We start from the raw sequence: 22,470 nt of genomic DNA, 5'->3' as shown, positions 1-22,470 counted from the left end.
CGATTGGTACCGCCTGGTATCCTTGCATTTACATATTTATAAAAGTGTATTAATTATATTAATTTTTATTACAAATCATTATAACTATAATTAATCGTATTTAAATTAGCTGTATTTCAAATAATTTCTACTTAATTAATTTATATAATCTCTCGCTTAAATTTCTATATATAAAAGTTATTAAATAAAGATATTAGACAAAATATATTCCAAACTTTATAGAAAGTAATATGATTAAATTAAAAATAATTTAAATATAACTCATCTATAAATTATATAATTGATAGCTATATGAGAAGGTTTATAAATTTAGTATGAGTTATATTATAAGAGTAAGATATGCAATTCTTTATTAAGATATGAAAAATATATTTATCTTCGTGCTCGGCGTCGTGAAAAGATTTTTTGAAGGCATCACTGCGATCACTGCCGGCGTTCCGCGCTATTAACGGATTATCTAATAATGGCATGGAGGTTCCGTATCATTAGATGGGCGAATTAACGAGACACGCGTACGAGTGGGCCTACGAGAAACGCCCACAGACCGTTTCTCACGATCCACGTTGGACCACGCGAGATTTCCTACTTTAACGAAAGGAAACGCTCCTCTACTCCACCCACCTTGTTATTCCGCGCTCGTTCGTGTGCCCCACGATACCACGGGTAAATACAGGATAAACGGAAATACGGCGAGATTAGAATCCAGGATATGAAATCGTGAAATCAATATTCCGTGTTGAAAAGAAGGCATCACTTTATCAGGCATACTCCAAAATGTAAATTTGCGAGGCCTTTCTGATCGCAAAAAAGGACTCCAATTTTCTTACGAAGATAAAACTAACGGGAACAACGTACAAATAACAAATTGATTAAATTTTTCCACCATTCATCGAAAAGAGATGTAACGAGAACAAATAATTATGCTCCGCAATTTAGGATTTATTTCCAGCAATTATCATTATTATTACTTTACGTCAATTCTAGATTCTGTATCCAGTCAAGAGTTAGGATTAGCGTAAGCGATAATCTTTTCGTTTCTCTTTTACCTTTTATCGCTTGCTATTTTCCCCTACACGTCCGAATGTCAAATCATAAAGTCACGAGGACCAGGAATATCTTTATCGATTGGCTATCGCATGCGACATCCGCTTTAATTCTTCAAACGTAGTGCCGGCGACACTTCGCACTTCGCTGAGCGTGCGTCAGGGATGTGTGACGTCAAATCACACACATACACACACACACACACTCTCTCTCTCTCTCTCTCTCTCTCTCTCTCTCTCTCTCTCTCTCTCTCTCTCTCTCTCTCTCTCACCACACTCTCTCTCACACACACGCGCGCGCGCGCACATACACGCATACACACACACACACACACACACACACACACACACACACACACACACACACACATATTTAACACAAAGTGAGTCCAAAGAGAAAGAGAGAGAATCTGACCGGCCAGAAATGCCGTGGGCGGAACGGTGACACAGCTCGCACAAGTGACGAGCGTGAGCATACAAACGAGATTACGAGGACAATAGACTTTGAATGGCTAGTCCAGTCGGAATCACTAGAGAAGCTCTTCCTGAATATATCATGGTTGTCTTTACGGAAGTTCCTGTGCGGAACAAGTAACCGGAACAAGTAACCATTTCGAATCCCTTCCGGTATCGTTGAACCATGTACTATGTTCTGGATACTATAATATATAGTATAGTAAGCCCATTACGAACTTTATTCCAATACAGTACAGGATATCTTATAGAAGGCATTTGTCTGAATCGCTTTGTATCAAGTAACGCGATCAATGTTTTTAGCCATATAGAACTCAAAAGGTATATCAAAGGTATAACATATATAAAATAAATATACATAAAATAAAATTTCGCATTTTAAAATTTCGCATTTTAGTATTTTATTAATATTATATTTTAATTGAAGATCAGCCGACTATGTTACTCAGTTAATTGAGAAAATCAATTTCCTAAAATTTACTACTATTAAAGTACGAATATTGCAGAACGCTCTACAATCGTATATTCGCGATAAGATACTTTGAATCTTACATTATTAAGTAAATAAAAATAAAAACTGTAAAAGATAAAAATAAAATTGATTTAATTATAAAGCTAAACATAAGTATAACAAATATAAAATTAACAAAAATTAACTCTCAAAATCTACTTATTAAATTCTATTTCAAAAGATATTTCAAAAGATTAAATTTAAAAAATTTTTTTTTTTTAAACGCGGCGAATATGGACTCATCTAACATAAATTTACATTAAATTTTCCTCTTTCATTCTTTAAAAAACTTTCTAGCGAGGTTGGATAAAGTTTCTTAATAATGTAAAAGATTTGATCGATCATATTTCATGCTAAGAATAGAATTTCTGTAAGGATTTCAACTTTAATGTTTAATGTAAGTATGTCAAAACCCTTCTGGACCTAGTGTCTTTAGCGAATTGTCCCTCATCTGCCAAATTAGAACAGATTAAACACACGTCAAGGTGGAAATTACACTTGACAGTTATGACGTTTATGTTACCTTCTCGATCTTGCGGTTAGCACGAATGAAATATTCACAACTCGCCATAATAATCTGTGCCACGATACTAGAAATCAAAATACATATCTCACGACATCCTTTATATCACGGTTATCATGGTTATCGGTATACTTTTAAGCAAAATCGAGATTGTAGCACCTGAAAAGATTTACGTATAAAAATTATCTGCTATCGGAAAAAATTGGCGAGAACTTTGTTATTTTATCAATTTCTTTCAGTAATAAATATCGTGTAAATAATATCACAACACTGACAAATTTAGTTGCATATTATTGAAATAAAATAAAATTTTATTGTTAAAGATTTATCATTTTATCATGATATGCTATCATCTATCATGCAATTACCGGATTAGCAGCACTTCGCCAATAATTCATTTTAATTCGTTCATTTAGTTTTAATTAAATATTTACATTTTGTTGACAAATTTAATTAATTTACATCATTTAAAACTTAATAATTATTAAACGCCTTTTACTAGAATTTTTAATTAAACGCATAGCATTTAATCGTTAAAAGAAAAAGTGGTTCATCTGAGACATCCTATACATTTGTTATAACCGACAGGTAGTCTCGCAGGTAATCCGATCAGAGTGGCGAACCGACAAGCTGCGGCCGGACGAACGTGAGGCGCCTCAAATTAGTGCGATCTCGATTATACGAGAAGCGACTATCACGTTGATCGGTTTCACCCGCTTCCAATTAGATTACTCATCATGGGAAACACCGGGGAAACACTGGAAAACGCGGGAAATTAGGCCATCCTAAATTACACACTTGTTATAATAGTCCTACTTCTCAAAACACTGAAAATGGTGAACAGAAATAGAAAATAACATAAATTATTTGCAAACTATATTTTTTCAATATTTTGAAAATAAATTAATTTGTTATCTAAAAATTGTATTCGTTCTTATTTTATCTCGAATCTTCAAAGAAAATTAAATTAAACTTTCACTCTTCATAATTATAATTCAGTTTAAACTTTTGCATTTCCATTGTTACACACGAAAAAAATTATTTCGTTAAATAATTTTTATTATTTTGTCAAATAATAATGCTCAGAATCAAAAACAAGAAGACATCGAGTCTCATTCATGAAAATTGTCTCAAACTGCAAACTCAATTAACACGTGTAACCGTACACATGCTCACTGTTATTGCAATTTCTCCAATTATCCCGAATATGAGAGCAGGATTTTGTTATTACGCTCGGCCAATGACTCCCTGCGAATCTCGTTCGTTTTTTTTTTTTTTTTGGCGCAAAGAGCGCAAGCATCGCGATTACACGAATCACCTGCCAGTCATTATGGTGCGATACTAACACTCAACCATGGACGGCGGCAGTAGTAGGCTGCTGTTTATTATTGTCTGGCATACCGTGGCTAACGATCCCTGTCGCGTCGACACGCATTAACTGTGAGATGTGGTGGATGCCATGGTGGATTCCTTACGCAGGGCCCCTTTCTCTCCCGTCGTTCTGTCGGACGACTACGCTTTGGTATTCGCTCCCCTGGTAGTCCTCGGGGGGGTCTACCATCGAGGGTCTACCAATTTGACCGGCCTAGACTAGTAAGCAAGTTTCTCGCCTGGCGGAAATCGCAACCCCGAAACTGAACAGCAGACTCACGCCTGGCAAAAGCGAGCCTGTCGTATCACGATTATGAATGATATCTGGTATGAAACCCTTCAAGCATGGCGATATCAATCGAGAAGATGAATACCAAAGGAGGACCTCGTCAAAAGCATAGTTTTTGAGAGAATGACTTGGAAAATGTAATCCAACAATTATAAACTCACCCTATTATTATCCTGTTATTGTAATTTTGAAGTATATTATTATAAAAACTTATTAACAATATTTTTCTAAAGTTTAATTTATATTTAACTTAATTTTATCTATCAAAAAAATATGCTAAAAAAACATAATTTTTCAAACATATTTCTTCCATATAATAAATTCATGTTAAGCGAAATAGATCAAGAGACGTAGAAAGCATATAAAAAAAAGATAATTTAAAAATAATATAAAAAATGTATAATTTAATAACAAATATAAAATATAAATCTGAGTTACAAGTCTGAGTTTTTATTAAAGCTTTCTTTATATAAGTTGTCTTTGTAATATCAAATATAAAATATTTCTTTGCCCATATTTACATGTCATATCTGATTCTCAATGTCAACATCAGTATTTACATGCTATTGTCAAATGGAAAATACTAGATATGAAAGTGTCGCGAGTATTCCTATGTCTCTTGGCTGGTTCAAAGTCCAAACCCAACCAGACCCGAGCGGATCGAATCGTCTGATGTTGACAATAAGAAGCTTACCGAGTTACATGGAGCTTGGTCGAAGCTCGAATCTCTCGGTCCGGCTCTCGATTTATGCCACGTTTACCTAGCGTGAAACTCTCTTCAGGCGTGTGTCCTCTTTCAATTTTTCTAGAAATTTAAATCAATGCTTGAAACAGCTACTTGTCGAGCCAAGACATCTGGATCATTTTCCCATGAGAGAAAAACTCAAACTTGTAAAAGAATGAAAGAATCAAAATAATAAATATATATAACTATAGATATATGTACAATCACGAAGAATAAAAATTATATGTTATATTCTACAAAAAAAAAATTCATGGAATAAGATTTCAACAAATATGCAGCTTCCAAAGAATCCAGGGTATTATTTTCTCTTGAGTCGACATCTGTATCGAATGTCAGTTTGTAAGACGGACTTGGCGTGTCCTATACGTCAACCTAATCCGCCAATTAGGTATGTCCATCGCTCACGATTACGGAAACTACGCAGGTACGAGTCGCCCTAGGTAATTTGTATCAAGCTTCGCTCGTAGGTGTTCGCGTAATTGCGCGGATGGTTCGAAACGTACGAGGTCGTTATCGCGTTATGAATAACAGTCACTAGTCATCGTTATTACGGTCCCTTGTAGTCATGTGAGCAGTCCTCGACAAAGGGCCTTGCACTATCTCACAGAATCCTTCTCGTCCATTCCACCTCTGAGAGAAATTCCATCCGTGACAGAAAAAGTTTACCTCGCTAATTCTTATCATAGCGATAATCGTGTTACGCGTAAATCGTAAAATATTATCTGTACAGCAGTAAGTTTCCTAACTTAGTTAAGAATATTTGTCGCAACATGCTACACCAAATATAAGGAAGAATAATAAACTTTCTCATTTATTTATTTCAAATTTTGTATCACACGTTGAACTAGAATTAAATTATAAAGTTCTTTTCCGCGCGGACTTTTCCATCGCTTCTTAATCGTAAAAGACGGTGTTTCGAGAGTTTCGACCTATTTGTTTTTGCCGTGAAAGCCGCGAATTTGCCTGATTGGTCGCTTGTTCTTGCCGAGCTTTCTCAAGGATCGCTTCATAAGGATCGTGAATCAGGATCAATGGGACTTTATTATTAAGTTTCGCGTTCATCTTGCGGTGCACCGCCATGACAATTAACTGCGAACGAGTGCACGCGAGAGGGTGTCTTCGGCTGAGCGGTTCTTCCGGGGTGCGCTCTGCGCTGACGAGGGGGTGTTTATTAATTAATGAAGCGCACGCGATGTGCATGACTTGAATCGCAAACAACGTTGGAAAGACGAGCCTGTGCGCGAAGGGGTCCGAACGCTTGTCTTCTCTTTAGCTGAAAGCTGATGATACGGAATACTAATAAAGGAAGAAATAAGCGAAATATCTGTCTAAAACTTGGACATAATTAATTTAAAAAGCGGAAATAAAATTTTTAAAATTTGAGCAATTAGAGAGCCAAATTTAAACAATACGTTATTAAACATTTTGCTATAATAAAAATATTATATTTTATCTAAATATTAAATTTTTTGAAGTATTAAATTTTTTTATATTCAAAAATTAAATTTGAAATAATTCAATCGTAAAATAAAATAAAGGATAAATTTTAATCTTCGTCATTTAACTTTGGTAAAATGATTCTTGAAAAAAAGACTGGAACAAATGGTATTTCTATCGGTTTATACATTACAACTCAGAAGTACATTTCCTCTGAACTATAGATCCATGCTAAGAAGACTGATCATTGTTCTGAAGTAGAGACGCAAACGATTTTTAAGTAGCAAGCAATTGAAAACTGTAATAGCTTTTAGCAAACTGAATTTTAAGAATGAAACTTTAACTTCAACAATACTTTTAAATGTCAAATTTTTACTGTCAGATATTCACGAAAGACAGATATTTAATATTATTAAATTTATCCACGCACACAGTTTCTTCAGGCAAGTTCTTAACAATCTTACTTTCCATATAAAAAATAATAGCCATTCTTTTTCGCTGAATGACATTCCTATTGTTGGATACCAAACGCACGTAGAATTTTCACAAACAAGAATTTGACGAATATGGCACAGGAGAAGACGTTAACGATGCTCATCCGCGCGCACGCGAGAACAAAAAGCCGGCCGGAACAAAAGCGGAAGAGAAGCGTGCGGCGGGGGTTGAACGAAGGAAAGAGAGAAGGAAAGGCAGAAAAGAAAGAGGATTGCATGGAAAGGAGAGAGGGTGAACGAACAACGGGGAGAGAATCGTGGCGACTGAAGAGGACAAGGGTAGGCGAAGGGTAGGCAACAAGATCGATAAACCAAGATGGCGACGCGCATTGCCGCAGAGTACCGCAGCCTGGCTCGCGACCACCGGATCATCCTCAGAGTGTGTAGCTTTTACATGCACGCATACACAAACGTCCGTTAACGGGATACATGCCGGTTGCAACGTCGTCGCAACGACGATCGCAACGAGCGCTTCCTCCCGCGTTGTACTCGCAAATATCGCGCGTACTCGAGTCTCGAGTTCAGTCATGCGACTTACATTATTATCTGATATTGTTTATTACGCTAGATCACAAAACTCGTTCCTGAAAGCGGAAGGAGACAATCGCGCGAACTGATTTAATGCGTGAGTGATCAAGGCGTATTCATGGCCAGACATGAATTATTCTGTCACTCGCATTCTATATTTTCATTTCACTCTGAGCAGATGTATAAATGTCCGTTTTATTATAATCGCAAGTTGTTCTTATAATGTTTCTTGTAAAAGCACTTTATGAAAATTAAACATTTATTTTTAATAATATATTAGAATAATTTTTATTTTTAATAAGAAATTTTCTGTTTAATATCTGACAATAGAACAATAGAACAATAGGTCTAAAAGAAAAGAAGGATATATGCAATTACTTTTTATTTTTAGCTTGCTCCAATTAATTAAATTCCACTTTGCTTCTATCTTACTTTTAGGTATAAAGAGAAAATTTTATCTATTTACATAAGAATTTTGCAGAAATTAGAAATATAAATTTGTCAATTTTATATATTGTTACTGCCAAATGTACGCATTAATGAACATTATATATAAAATCATTAAAAAATATTGAAATCGTTAAATCATGTCGATTAAAATTTTAACAAACAGCTATTATACGTCAATTAAATAGTTATTTCAATAAATTATTTACTTCTAATTTTAATAAATTATCATCCGTCGCATGCATATTTTAATAAGAATTAATAAAGTATTAATGTTTAATTTTAATAAACGAATATTTTACTTCTTCGATATTATACTATATTGCGCATTATATTATAAATTATATCACATATTGTTATACTTCGTAAATAAATTAATTTTAATTAATCGACACGGCACGTTTAATAACGTTTTAATAACTGAAACAAGCGTGTTTCCTATCTCAAAATTCACAAACAATAAGGAATAGACTGCAATAATCGAAACGCATTTCCGTCGTTACTCTCCGTAGTAAGACCGATGAATCACAATTGTAGGATTGAGATGAGACTCTGTTTGCCACAGGCAAGACGCATGCCGGATGTGTGTACGGCACTCGCGGAAAATTGAAAGACTGATACGAAGCACGAGGAGAGCGCGCGCGCGCGCGAGATTATTCCGCCCGGTCTCAGCCTCCCCCTTGCCGCATCTACAACTCGCCGAATGCACTTCATGATACCTGCAGACACCTTCGATCCGCACGCTCGACTGCTTCCGTGCTCCTGAGAAAAATTCCCGACGAGAAATAGCCCGCCGTACTAACATCTCATCACGACGCGACTCTCTATGTTCTCGCACAAGGGGAGATTACGGGGGAGGGGGGGGATGATAGACAGCGGAATAAAGCGAGGAGTTGTTTAACCCGTTCGCCATTATGCACTCTTATGGACCGTGGCAAATACATTTGTTGTATATTTTTTACCAGCTGACGACTGATACTTGTTCGGTTCAATCAGGGAAATTCATCGATCGAAACTTTTAACTGCCGTGGACTGAACCGTGTACGAATGCGATTCCATCCTATTTGCAGGGACAAATCGTAATAGGAGTGGCGAGTCGATTCAAAGCCCTTTGGTTACAGAACAAACACACCGCATCGTCAATAAAAACGTACGCGAGCGAGTGCAATAGGATTTTCAATGAATGAGTGCCATCTGCAACGGACATTTTTTTTTTTTTCACCAGGCCTACATCCCACCATTCGTGATTTCTGACTACCGTCCACCTTCATCCATATTCATCCTCTCTGCGTATCACTTCCAATGAGCTTCCGGCAACCTCGGGAACGGCGACATCTCTCTCGCTATCGATTCCTATTACTTCGATCTTGCTCAGCTCGCGGACCAGGCGAGAGTCTCTTTTGGAGAATTCCCAAGAGGGCGAGTTGATTCGTCGTCGTCCAAGCGGTGCAAGCGGAATCATTACGAGACTTAGGGCATAAAGGTTCTAAGAGATAGGGCCCCAGAGGGTATTTACAGGCGATAGCTGTTTGAGAAGTGCTCGAGGTGTTTATAAAGTCCCATCAAACCCTCCGGAGGAAACCACTCGACCGCGGTGTCAATCATAGTTGTGGAGCCGTGGAGGAGCGAACCCACGTGTCCATGCAACTTCCGTGACGAGATAAGAGCTGAACAGTGTTATGCTGACTTCATAATACATAACGTCTCCCTAGAGTATAGAGTCTTTGGAGAAAGCAATGAGTCAATTTTTCCACGGCGGAAATTTAATTAAAGATAAACTTTTCTTGCATTTTCCATATCTCGAATTTGGACGTTAAATATTTCAATGAATTATGTAAAAAAAAATAAGAGAAGGGAAGAAGAGAAAACTTAAATTTCAAGATAAATAGATTAAATTCCCATCCCGCCCTTTCCCAGCGATGCTTTCCTTAAAAAAAATTAAAGTCTATTATTTTTTCGGCAGTGATTTAAATAAAAGATTCCTCTAGAATTTGTATTTGTATTTTTATATTTAAGCATTCCGCTAATTACGCAATAAATTAATTTTAAAATTTATGAGTCATAAACTTCATGCTTTATGACCTATGAAATTGTAAGAGTAATTTCTAAGAGTAGATAACTACTTTGCAACTCTCGATTATCTCTACGACTCTGTGAAAGTGCATCGTCCTGAACAAAGTAAGAACGTTCGGCTTTAACACTCACTTTTCATCGCGTGACTAACTACAGTCGCGACATGCGATTCTGCGGCTGTTAACCAGGGGAAGCTGTCGACTTCTAAGCTTTACCTTCGTTCGTGAAAAAGGAGAAGCTGAGTAGGGCGATTTAATCCCCAACCGTTGTGTTTGTTAAACGTGGGAATCAGAAATGATGAAAACAGCCCTTTTGTATATCGTTGCATATTTACATATATTCCAACCAAGAGACAAAGACTTAAAATATTTATGCTTCACGTCACAAAAATTCCACTTCGACTAATAAAAATATTAAAGTTGAAAAGCATATTCTCTCTTTTTCATCGCTCATCTTCATAACAAGCGAGACACAAAGTTACGAAGCCACTAAAAGGATAATAAGCAAAAACAACCTTCTTGAAACTTTCTGAAACAGCCAACAGTGCTTGGATTAGATTACCCCGTATCCTTAGTAGTTACTTAATACTTTCCGACTTGTTTCCTCGCCTGCAATATTACCATTTGTCTACATTATCCTACTACGCACTTCGTCTCCTCGCGGACGGGTGATGCGAGATATCATGGATGGTGTGAACGAACGAAATGTTCGCGACATAAAGGGGGGGGATAACACGGTTGATGAAAACAGATCAAACATTGAATCGGAAAAGAGAACAAACGGCAAGCGAGCGGGATGAGCAGGAACGATGTAAACCGTGAGCAAACACGCTTCCTGACATCGCTCATGCCGCTCGAGATCTTCGAGGTGGATACATACGTAGAATAAGCGGAACACGTGATTGTGTGAAAAAAGAGAACGACTCGATTTCAATAGCTCGTGCGCGCGAGGAGGGTCGTTTCTGTGAAACACAGTCCCCGGTGTGAACGCCTCTTTTCTATACTTCGCATTTTTGCCTTCACTCCACCGAGCCCATTTTCACCGACGCTTTTTTGATTCACGTTCGCGGGATTAGCAGAGTTGCTTGCGAGTTGGTTATTTAAGTTAATAGGTATTAAGGTATTAAGGTACGATGTATTTTTTTCAAAAATAAAAGAGAATTCGTTATTTGCGGAGCAGCGTGATAGATATAAATCGTTATGTAAAATAATGTTAATTGTAAATACCCGACAAGAATGTCATTTAAAGTAGGAGATTTTATCTTTTAAAACTGCAAAAAGATATACTAGATTCACTCGGAATGACACTGCTTCTTTTATTTGTGTTATTAAAATTATTCAAACAAAATCAAGTCTGGATTAAAATGTAACTTGAAATAATGCAGAGAGACTTATTGCTTAAATAATTTTTGTATATTTTTGTAAAAATTATACAAGATGTAAGTTGTTTCAATTAACATTAATTTTAATTTGACATTAATTTGAATGACAAATTTTTAATCAGAAAAATATCTTAAATACTTTAAACCAAAAATATAAAAATTAATAATTATTTATGTAAATTTCGTAAAAAATTTCATTATTTAAATACAAAATTTTATTAAATTTTAATTTCAAATGTTCCGCTTAAAACAAATAAAAATATATATTTTTATTATCAATTTGATATCTAAAGCTTGATTATATTACACGATTCTCTCTTTTCAACCGTTTCATAATTCACAAAATTGTTAGCATGTTTCTCTAAATATTTGTCACAAAAACTATAATTAAAATATTCATGAATTGTAACTGAGTGTATTTTTGTAACTTACAAGATATACTACCGTATGGAAATAATATAAATGAATGAAATTGATATGTACGATCAATAATGAAATAGAAAAGCAGTGGTCCGCAGTCCGCGCGAGAAAGTTTGGATCTACGACGGCAGGAGAGAGAGAGAGAGAGAGAGAGAGAGAGAGATCGTTCATCCGAGCGGAAGTGCACGCCGGGTTCTTCGCGAGGTGGTGCCCCGGCGATACGAGCAACGTCAGTTGACAATATGCAGAGCGCAAGGAGGAGCGTGGGTCGTCACGCGAAGGTCGCGGTGCCCGAAAATCCATAACCATTCCCATTACGAGGTTGCGCTTGCGCGAGAACCACTCTTCTCTCGTCCTGAAGAAACACTAATAGCCCGTCCGAGTCACATCAAGATTTTTGAGTGATTAGACGGGGAGATCTACACGGTTTTCAGAAAACTGCAACGCATTTTTATAATTATGCACAAATTTCGATAATAATAATAATCAATGTATGTAATACTTAAATGCAATTCGAAACGTTTAAATAATTAATGATTTAAAAGTACTAATTTCCAAATGTAATATTGTAAAATCAATAGAAATGATTAAGATAATGTCAACAAGATGTCTTTAGTTATATATATTACTTTTACAATAACAATATTTATGATAAAATCTTAGAAACTAGTATCAACTTATTAAATTTGTACATTATAATATTACTATAATATTATTATGATAATATAATTAGTTATTATTTTATCATCAGAAGATCTGATATCTCTCAAACATAAGTTAATTATAACAATAAAATGAATATAATTCTTGTACAATCATAATTATATAATTTTAATCTCCATTATAAAATACGTTTTTAGAGAGATTTTAGTACTTATAATAATAAAGAAAAGTACTATATGCAATTTTTAATAAAAATAATTTATTATTATGTAGCAATCAAATTTCCTGAAAATTACAATCTTTTATTAATGACTATTTAAATTAATCACAGCCATCATTAATTCTTAAAATAAATTTGTTGGAGAATATTTCAATGTTATACATATCCTGATTGATTCTAATTCAATTAACGATTTTCCGACATTATCTACCAAACCTCTTCATAATTAATTAATAAAAAGCGTTTGAAAAAATTGTAATAGAACTTTACTCTATCGATCTAGCGCAGATATATCGACGTAGAAAAATAAACTTCGTAGTCGCTGATTCGATCAACGCAATTGTGTTAGCTAATTAGGAACGACCGCGTGTGACAAAGGCCAAGCTCCACTCGACATAGTCTAAAAAAAAACGAAAAGTGGGATATAAAAGAGGAATAGTAATTCAATTAAAAGGTAGGAGAACGCGTTTTCACAGAATTCCGGATTGTCTTTTGTTTTTTATCAGCTTGATTAGTTCTATTAATTAAGAAACGGACCGAGACATCTTGCAGAACAAACGGTTTCGTTAATTATTCTAACGTATGAAATTAATCCGTTATAAAAGTTTCATAGTCGCAATTATTGCACGTTGGAAAAAATATTTCAATATTCAAATAACGTAAAATTGTTGCAAAAAATAAAGAATTAATTTTTAGTCACAATTTTTAGTAATATAAATGAGTTTATATTCAATACCTCCGCATTTTTTCGAAAAAAAATTAACAAATAATTATTACAAGATAGAAAAGTCAGAAAAAAATAATAGTCAAGATAAAAAATAATTCGCGAAATACAAATTTCACACAAAATACAAGTTTATATTCGATACTTAAAAAATTATCCTTCATAAAAATTAAAAAAAAAAAATTAAAGATTATAAATTCGAAAAGATCTCAACGAAATGCCGATTTGAAAACAATGATCGATGACTTCTCCAGGATTCGCTCTCCTCGGGAAGTTTGTGCTCGCGTGATAATGATCGATAATGTCAAGATGCATATACATTGTTCATTACTGGGGATGTAAGCTAGGGCTTTAATTACAGGCTCGACAGGCACGTCCGAAGTGTCACCGCGAGATCTTTCGCTTCTAATAATCCCCGTCAGTTGGCAATTAATTACTTGCAAAATGATAACATCTCATCTTGGAGCATTGTCCGCAACTTCGATAATAATCTATTCGCTGACGTACTCGAGATCGGCCTTTATATTGATTGATATCCCTTAACGAAGATATTGATTTTCAAGCTATAGAATTTTAATCATTTTTTTCTTGCTTATTTATCCATAAGAGTGTGTCATATTATAGCAAATAAACATATAAATGTAGTTATACTTTTTTCAGTTTAGATTAATATATATATATATATATATATATATATATATATATATATTTTATTAATCTTATTTTAGTAATATCGTTATTCGTTATTTAATTTCAAGCATCATCGATCGTTCCCTTAATACATCTTACGATATAATTGCGTAATTGATACGATCGCTAATAAGAATTTCTCAAGCTTGGCAAAAAAGAAAACTCACCGATTCAGGATGCCACGAAGGATCCCATATTCCTCGCCGTTGATCCCTGCAACAGATATTCGGACATCAGTCAGTGGAATTAATGAGATACTCGAGGTGAACAAATGCCGAAATCGAATAATTACAAGAGGTCTGAGGGAAAATGACGAGAATCCACTCCTTTGTTCTCCAGCGTGAAGATCGCGATCAAACGAGAGAACGAACGAGGAAAAGCTCTAATGAGAATCATTCGAGAACAACACAATCCCTTCGCAGGGCCGAATCAACGTATTTTATAGCATGTAATAAAATTGTTAAAATATCTTTCTAACAAAACATATTTTTATAATTATTATCAAAATTCCATAAAAATATTTGTACCCATTAATTTTTACAGTTAAATCACATTACATTAATATTAAGACACTTTTAAATTTTAATATTTTGCAAAATAATGTAAATAGAAAATTTGGTATTTTATTTATTTTCAATTATTATTTAAATTCGTCATAATATTTGCTTTTAACTTACTCTGAGAATATACGAGCCATGATATATCATATACATTCTGAGTATACATTTTGAGTATACTGAGTGGACATTTTGAGAATATACGATAAATGACACATTATGTAAATGTTCTGAGTATATCCTAAGCATATACGAACAATACTATGCTATGTTGATATTCTGAGTACATACCTGAGAAAATACGATAAGTGAAATATCCCATATATATGTTCTGAATATATCCTCAAAATGTACAATTATAATATATCTCACAGATATTATACATATAAAAATATGTGTCCCTTATTTTGATTTAAAATATAAAAGATAATAAAATATTAAAAGCTTATCAAATCGAAAGGGGACACTTTCGCAATCGTTTCTTTGTTAGTTATCAATAAGTTCAGCATTTCAAGACATTTTTTTATGACATAATATAAAATTTAATAGAAAGCCAATATTAATTATCAAGGGATCTTCCGCAAAATTGTTCAAAAAAAATTTTTAATTTATAAAAACAAAAAATGTAATCGTGGATTATACTTTTTCATTCAGCAATGCAAACAATTTTCAATTTTATTTCTATCGAACAAAGTGTACAACGTGATCCGTAAACTAAAAATCCGATAGAGTTTGCATTTGAACATGAGACGTATACAGAAATCCGAGTGACAAAATCCGACCCTGTTCCGTTTCCACCCTGACTTTCTGTCTGACTTTCGCAAATCCGCGGGGGGTCGCGGTTGTTTTCACGGGCGCGGTTTCCTCTCCGCATTTTCGATTCCACGAATGAACGAATGACTCCATCGGGAGAAGCAGAGTGGCCCCGAAGAGCCCTTCTTCGCCCTACGGCCCTCGAGCGATGTCGGCGTCGCGATGCATCGTCTAATTGAAAACGACGTCCCGAGACGCGCAGGAACGAGGGTGAAAGCGCGAACGCGCGAGGAATGTCGAGGTCTTCCTGAAAGGACGAGGGACTTGGAATAAAAAGGGAGTATCTTTCGGTAAAACGGCATATCGAGCAAATTGAGTTCGACGCTACCCGCTTCCCTTTCTCCTACCCTGTATCGCCGCTACCCTCTTGTTTGATATTTGATCAATTATGAAAATTGAACGTACACACTCCGTCGAACGTTTTCAACGATCCGAGGAAGGTTACCTTCGTTACGTTAACGAAATAAGGAAAGGTTGACTTTTTCGCCAGTCAGGATTAACAAATCCATAGCAATTCTCGTTCAATTTCAAGTGGATTTCTATCTAGAGTGACTCTTATCAAAAAATAATATAACGGCAATTTTTTCCTCCATTGTTATAACTCTGAAAAAAAACTGAGAGAAAATTATATTCCAATTTTCCAAACGAACATACTATCTTTTCTATACTATTATTTTTTTCTATTTTTTTTAGAAATACGTATTACTATGAATATAAAAAAGTGAACACACAAACTCGCAAGCATTTAATTTGTTTCGTTTGATTTCTATCATGTCAATATGTTGTTATCTAAAAATAATATTTTTCCGTGATGTTTCGTGGAATAAAATGTGAACTTCAACTATCAGTAGTTCAACTATCAAGTTCTTAAGGGTACGTAGATTAAGGTGTACGTAAATTAACCGTGCAGACGACGTTTCGATAAGATGGCGCAGCGGTAATTAATGGTAAGTGCGGTGAGAACGTGATTCGCACGCTCGTTAATTGCTATTAGGATCTTACTGATAGAGATATCAGTTGACGATCGATGATTTCTCGAGTCTAACTTCCGTTATTCATATATCTATCGAATACCAGAAAAATTTGTATTCAAACTATTCGATCGAAAAAAGTAATAGACAAAACAATTTTTTAATTGAATTCGCCATAAAATGTTTTCAATATTCACACGTATTACTCAAAATCTTTCTTACAAGCCTTAAATTAAACAATTTAACAATTACTTTGTGCTTTATAAATTCGCATATTTATAATACATACAAATACACATACAAATTATAGATCTAAATATATAAAATGTTATCCGGATATGAGTTTTTATTTGAAACCGAAACTATACGTAATTACACGTATTTGTATCTCCATCGACGATTGTCAGCGACGCATGTCGACAAATTCAGCGCAATCTGCTGCCACGACAAAACATCGACGCGAGAACCATTGTCCAATTTAACTGAGAGCTGGTACGAAGGGGTTGCAGGAGAATCAGACGTCCCTTTTGCAGGGTTCGGCTACGCAACGTCGCAATAATTATATGGATTACGTTGAGTATACGTCAAGTACTCTCTCTTGACAAGACACGATTCCGAGAAATATATAATTCACGAAATATTATAATATTTATACGTAATAAATGTGAGAAATAACGTGCAATTTATAAATAAGATTCTGTAAATAAAAAATTCCACTCATCAATCTTTTTAATCAGAATAATAATAAATTTATTCTGAAAAAACTGTCACGACTTTGATTAATAATAATTTATTTTATTATATTAAACGTGATAATTGTTACTAGATATGAAAAAAACTCATTTTATGGAAATAATAAGTTTTAATAACGGAAATAGATAATCTTGAAAATTAAAGTTTGTTTCAATTTTAAACTCAATATAAGTTTGGTTGGCAAAATATTTAATTGCAATTATCTTAAAAAGCCATTATTTTTAATTTAATTATTTCACTTGCTTATTGCCCACTGCTTGTCTTTCATTCTCACTATAATATATGTTATAACAAAAACGACGCAAACTTTGCAATTAATGACTATGATGAATTGTATGCGATTATATGCTATATATCTCTGCCATAAAAACCCGCGATCCATTCGACCAAAATTAATGAAACTTTAGAGAGAGACTATAGGGAAGTTGAATATATTTTTCAATTAAACGTTGGAAATTATTATAGGTCGATTCGAAATTGCAAATTCAAAAAAAAAGATAATCCATTCACTGCTTCGTTTTCAATACTGAAAATGAAAGCAGATGAAATAAAATATTTAGTAATAAAAAAAATTGATATTGTACATATGTAAATAAAAGACTAAAAAAACGAAAGAATAGCAATAACAATATAACATGAGAGAGAGAGAGAGAGAGAGAGAGAGAGAGAGAGAATCCCCAACTCGACATTTCTAAATAAAGATATTCGATGCGACATTTCTAGATAAAGATATTTGATGCGATCATGTGCGAAAGATGATGTTGACAAAATGGGTGTTCGATCAGATGCCTATCCTGAATACGGAAAGGTGAAAGCTGATTTCGATAACCTCGGCCAAACTTCTGAAAAATTCATTTGCTATCTCATATTGAACAAATAAAATGTAAATAAAATTCACAAAAAAATTATATATATATATATATATATTTTTTTTTTTTTATAAAACTTTAGGTTACTATATATATAATAATTTTATATATATATTATTATTATTATTATTTAGTGTGTGTGTGTGTGTGTGTGTGTGTGTGTGTGTGTGTGTGTTAAATAATATTTATAATCTTTTAACTTATAATTTATAAATGTTTAAAAGATAAAACCTTGTTCTATATATTAAAATAAACTATAACACTGATACCATTAAAAAGACAAATTCAATAAAATTATTATAAAAATAATAATATATACTATGCAAAGCGTAATTATTTCAATCAAATATGATAACAAGTTACTATTAAAATTTCAATTAACTGTTGTATTTTCTCGACATTAAGAGTTCGAAATAAATGTCACGTCTATCCATCACAATTTTCCCGGCTATTTCTTGCGGTCTATAATCACACGTTCATGCTCACGCGAAATTTTGGATCGATAGCGTGTCGTATCCAGGTACAATAACCGCGATATGTGAAACGGGACAGAAATAAAACGGAACGCAGCGTACGCGACAGAAATCCTATAAAATCCCAGAAGCGCGATTACCCGCTGGGAAAGCTCAGCGGAGTGATACGAGCGAGGGGGCGAAAGGTATTTAAATATGGATAACCAAGCCTGCGGGCTCAACCCCTTCGTAACCGAGGGAGGCGGATCCGTAAATAGACTGTGGACCCGTGAAAGACGAACAGCATCCGATATGCACTTAGAAAATGTACTCCGCAACGCGAAACGGAAATCAATTTCACTAATCAGACTGCCTTATAATTATAATTATTCAATGTTAAATATTATTTAAAATTAATATTTACAAATCAAGTTCCAAAAACATAAATAAGAACTTAGTAAAAATATTTTTTTAACTAACTTTCTGCAGATTTTTCTTTAAAAATTATTTAACCTAAGAATTAATATCTCAACAAAAGTTAATTGAAGTAAAAGATCAAAATATCTTGGTTTAAATTTAAAATATCTTAATATTAAAAAGCGAAAAAGATGCCACGTATTTATATCTTATTTAAAAAAAAAAATGAAATTCTCATAAATCTATTCTGAAAAGAGAAGAAGATATTAAATTTAGAGTATTTTATAAAATAATAATGTCAAATGCAGTTCCAAACGCAATAAATAACTAGCAAAGCAGAAAATATTTACTCAAAGATAGCGTGAATTTTTCTACGAGTAACATTTTTCACTGTATAGAAAGCATTATGATGTTTGTTCAATAATACAACGTTTCTCAAGTCATAAAAGATATAGATGTGCGTAAAAAAATTAATATTACAATCGATAATTAAAATATTTCGTAATCATTCACTAAAATTTTACTTTTTAGTGCACAGATTTTTATTTTTTTAAGTAATTCAAATTAGCTATAAACGCATATATGAGATTAATAATGTTTAATACTAATCGTATAATTAATATAATCAATAAATATAGTATAATTAAGAAAAATTAGAAATAAAAATAGTTGGGAAATATTGGTTTGAGTTTTTAATTTTTTCCACATTTGTTGATTAAACGCGCGACGCGACGCTGTTCATCCATCCTCGACTTGTTTTATGACTGTTTCGACTTCGCGAAGATGATTTACTCGCGACCGGCGCTCCGGGATTTTAATAAAATGGTACAGGAGAATTCTACCACCCTTGTTCACATAGTCAGATGGAGCCGCCGCGCTGCCATCATTTTTAATCCACTTCGTAAAGAGAGATACGTCAAATAAAAGTACAACAAATAGCAGCAACAACAGCGAAAAAAAGAAAGGGAAAACTTGTTTTCTTCCTGAGAGAGTACTTCTAGAAACAGTCAAAGAATGTACGTGAAAATAATTTAAAGATACATTACAAATGCAGACGCGAAGAAGAAATTAACTGCAAATAGTAGCGTTATAATATATATTTCAAACGTAATAATATTAATTTATTTATTTTTTTTATTTATTTTTTCTTGGCACTCTCCAGAAGTATTTAAAATATTTGAAAAACCATTTATATTTTAGAGTGTGATAATTTTTAATTTATTCTTTCAATTTTTAATTTCTGATCTTATCGATTAATTTCGTTATTTGATATCAAATAATAGTAAAGTTCTTCACCTTTAACACTAGAATTAAAAGATGATATAAATGTATGAAATAATTATCATTCGTTTCCTTTTCGTTCAACATATTATGTATACATAAAATACACGAGATACTTACGTATAAACATTATTTTCGCTATAGTTACATCTTAAACATATCTTATGCATAAATGTGATATTTCAACTAATTTTTTGTGAATAATTCATGCATAGATATTCATATTAAAGCAACACTACGCAGGTTGAACGACGTGCAAAACTCTTCTCGTAGGAAGAGCCAAAGAGGGTTCTAACAAAATGGCGCAGAAGATCCTGCAGGGGAGACGACAGAATTTCCGTCGAGCCACTTTACCACGAAACTCAAAACCATGCGTAAAGTTCGGTGCGATGTAATGCGAGTCTCACTGCTTTTGCATAGTTCAAACTATCTTCGCAAGCTCGCCTAGCAAATGAACTGCAAGCTAATATTCGCTAACAGAAAAGTTAATCAACAAAGTTGAAGAATTTCATTATTTTGGATAGCTTCAAATAACTCTCAGAATAAAATATAAAATGGTACAATTCCTGCTCATCATTCTACAAAATATTAATAATTTTCTATATCTTGTATAAATTTATAAAACATATACATATAGAAACTGATAAAAATACCCAAGTTCCATTTTATACAACGTTACCTGAATTTTAATTTTTTAAATTAAATTATAAATTCATTTTAAATATAAAAAAAATAAAAGAAATAAAAAATTATATTATATAAATTAGTAAAATAAATTATATTACATAATAAAATGTAAATATAATATAATTATATTACATTTTATTATGTAATAAAATGTAATATTTTATTACATTTTATTAATCGCATACTACGAATAATGTTTAATCAAATAAGAAAAATAAATTATAATTGTAAAATGCGTGATAAATTTATATATCATTATTCCCTTATAAATTATATAAATTAATAAATTATATATAAAAGAAAAATCATTCTGCACTTCTTTCAAATTTAATACAGCAAAATACAAGGTATTTATTAACAATCCTGCACACACATCGTTCTTAAAGAATTCAGTTTTCCATTTCAATGAACTCTTTTTTTTCTAGCTTGAACGGTCGTCAACGTAAAACCGACAACAGGCAACCTGTCCCAAACCTGTTCCGAACCTGTGACAGACGTTTCTGCTATCGTCGACAGGTCCGTAGTCACAACGACTAGTTTTTCTCTCTTTCTCTCTCTCTCTCTCTCTCTCTCTCTCTCTCTCTCTCTCTCTCTCTCTCTCTCTCTCTCTCTCTCTCTTTCTCTCTCTTTCTCTCTCTTTTTCTCCTTCTCTACAATATTTACAGCAATCTAAAATTGAACTGCCAACCACCAGTAATGCAACGCGCCTATCGCCACGATCTTCCCGCTTTTTTCCACGCTTGCCGACTTATCTGCAACCGCATGTTTTCCTCCGTTTATCCGATCTTTGATGCGTCGCACCCCCGGGAACTACCAACAATGCCTGAACTATTCGCTGCTTTATATTCCGTTGCATTGTCTCGAACAACGATACACTCGTCATATGATCGTCTACCTTTGTTCGTATGAAAAGGCAAATTATTCTCGCGTACATTGCGAGGATAATATAAAAACTTGTTGTTCTCAACTTCGCTGAAATTTAATCGAAACTAATCGAAATTTCGGACGGATCTCGCGCGAAGCTTATGAACACCTGATGTCCACGACATCACAATAGCCTAAGGGGCAATAAAGTGAAGGGCTTCGGCTTCTGGCTGTTCTTAGAACGTAATTACGGAGCTTCGGGTCGTGGTCGTCTCGGCCTGACTATTCGAGTACTCTCCGAGCAAACTCGCCTCCCAATAAAGGCCGCTGGTCGAAGCAGCAGGAGTGTAGGTCAATGTATGGAGCGACCTACTCGCGGAATACCGGCAAATAGCCACTCAATCGATGTGATTAAGCCGAGAATTGCTTAGCATTCTAAGTTCTTGTTGTTCGAAGTTCTAAGAATCGCTTAGTATTCCGAAAACGTTGCGATAAGGACTAAAAAAATTCTATTTCTAGCATTCCAAGAATATTGTTCGGTGTTTTAGAAATTGCATAATTCTAAAAATTTCTTTGCATTCTAAATGCTAAAGGCATTCTATTCTTATTGTCTTGAAGATCCAAAATTAAAAAGTTTCTATTTTGAATTTGTATTCTGAAAATTTGTATTTTTAAATTAATGTTTTAGTTTAGATATAAATACAAAATATGTTTCAAATTATTTACATAATTAAAATATACAGCAAAAAATGTGAATCAAAATAAAAGAAATA

The 22,470-nt window shown here is 33.7% G+C and overlaps 1 protein-coding gene across 1 annotated transcript in view; it reads right to left on the bottom strand.

The window, feature by feature from the left end:
* The window catches only part of bsk (mitogen-activated protein kinase dJNK), a 144,599-nt gene that overhangs the window by 110,941 nt on the left and 11,188 nt on the right, over window positions 1–22,470 (bottom strand). The window contains exon 2 of the mRNA XM_089085392.1: window positions 14,201–14,246. The gene's annotated coding sequence lies outside the window, so the exon portion shown is untranslated. The remainder of the gene's footprint in view (window positions 1–14,200; window positions 14,247–22,470) is intronic.

Source organism: Pogonomyrmex barbatus, unplaced genomic scaffold, assembly GCF_055798465.1.
Source record: "Pogonomyrmex barbatus isolate J1 unplaced genomic scaffold, ASM5579846v1 scaffold1, whole genome shotgun sequence".
Taxonomy (NCBI): domain Eukaryota; kingdom Metazoa; phylum Arthropoda; class Insecta; order Hymenoptera; family Formicidae; genus Pogonomyrmex; species Pogonomyrmex barbatus.
This window is presented reverse-complemented; position numbering and strand designations above follow the sequence as displayed.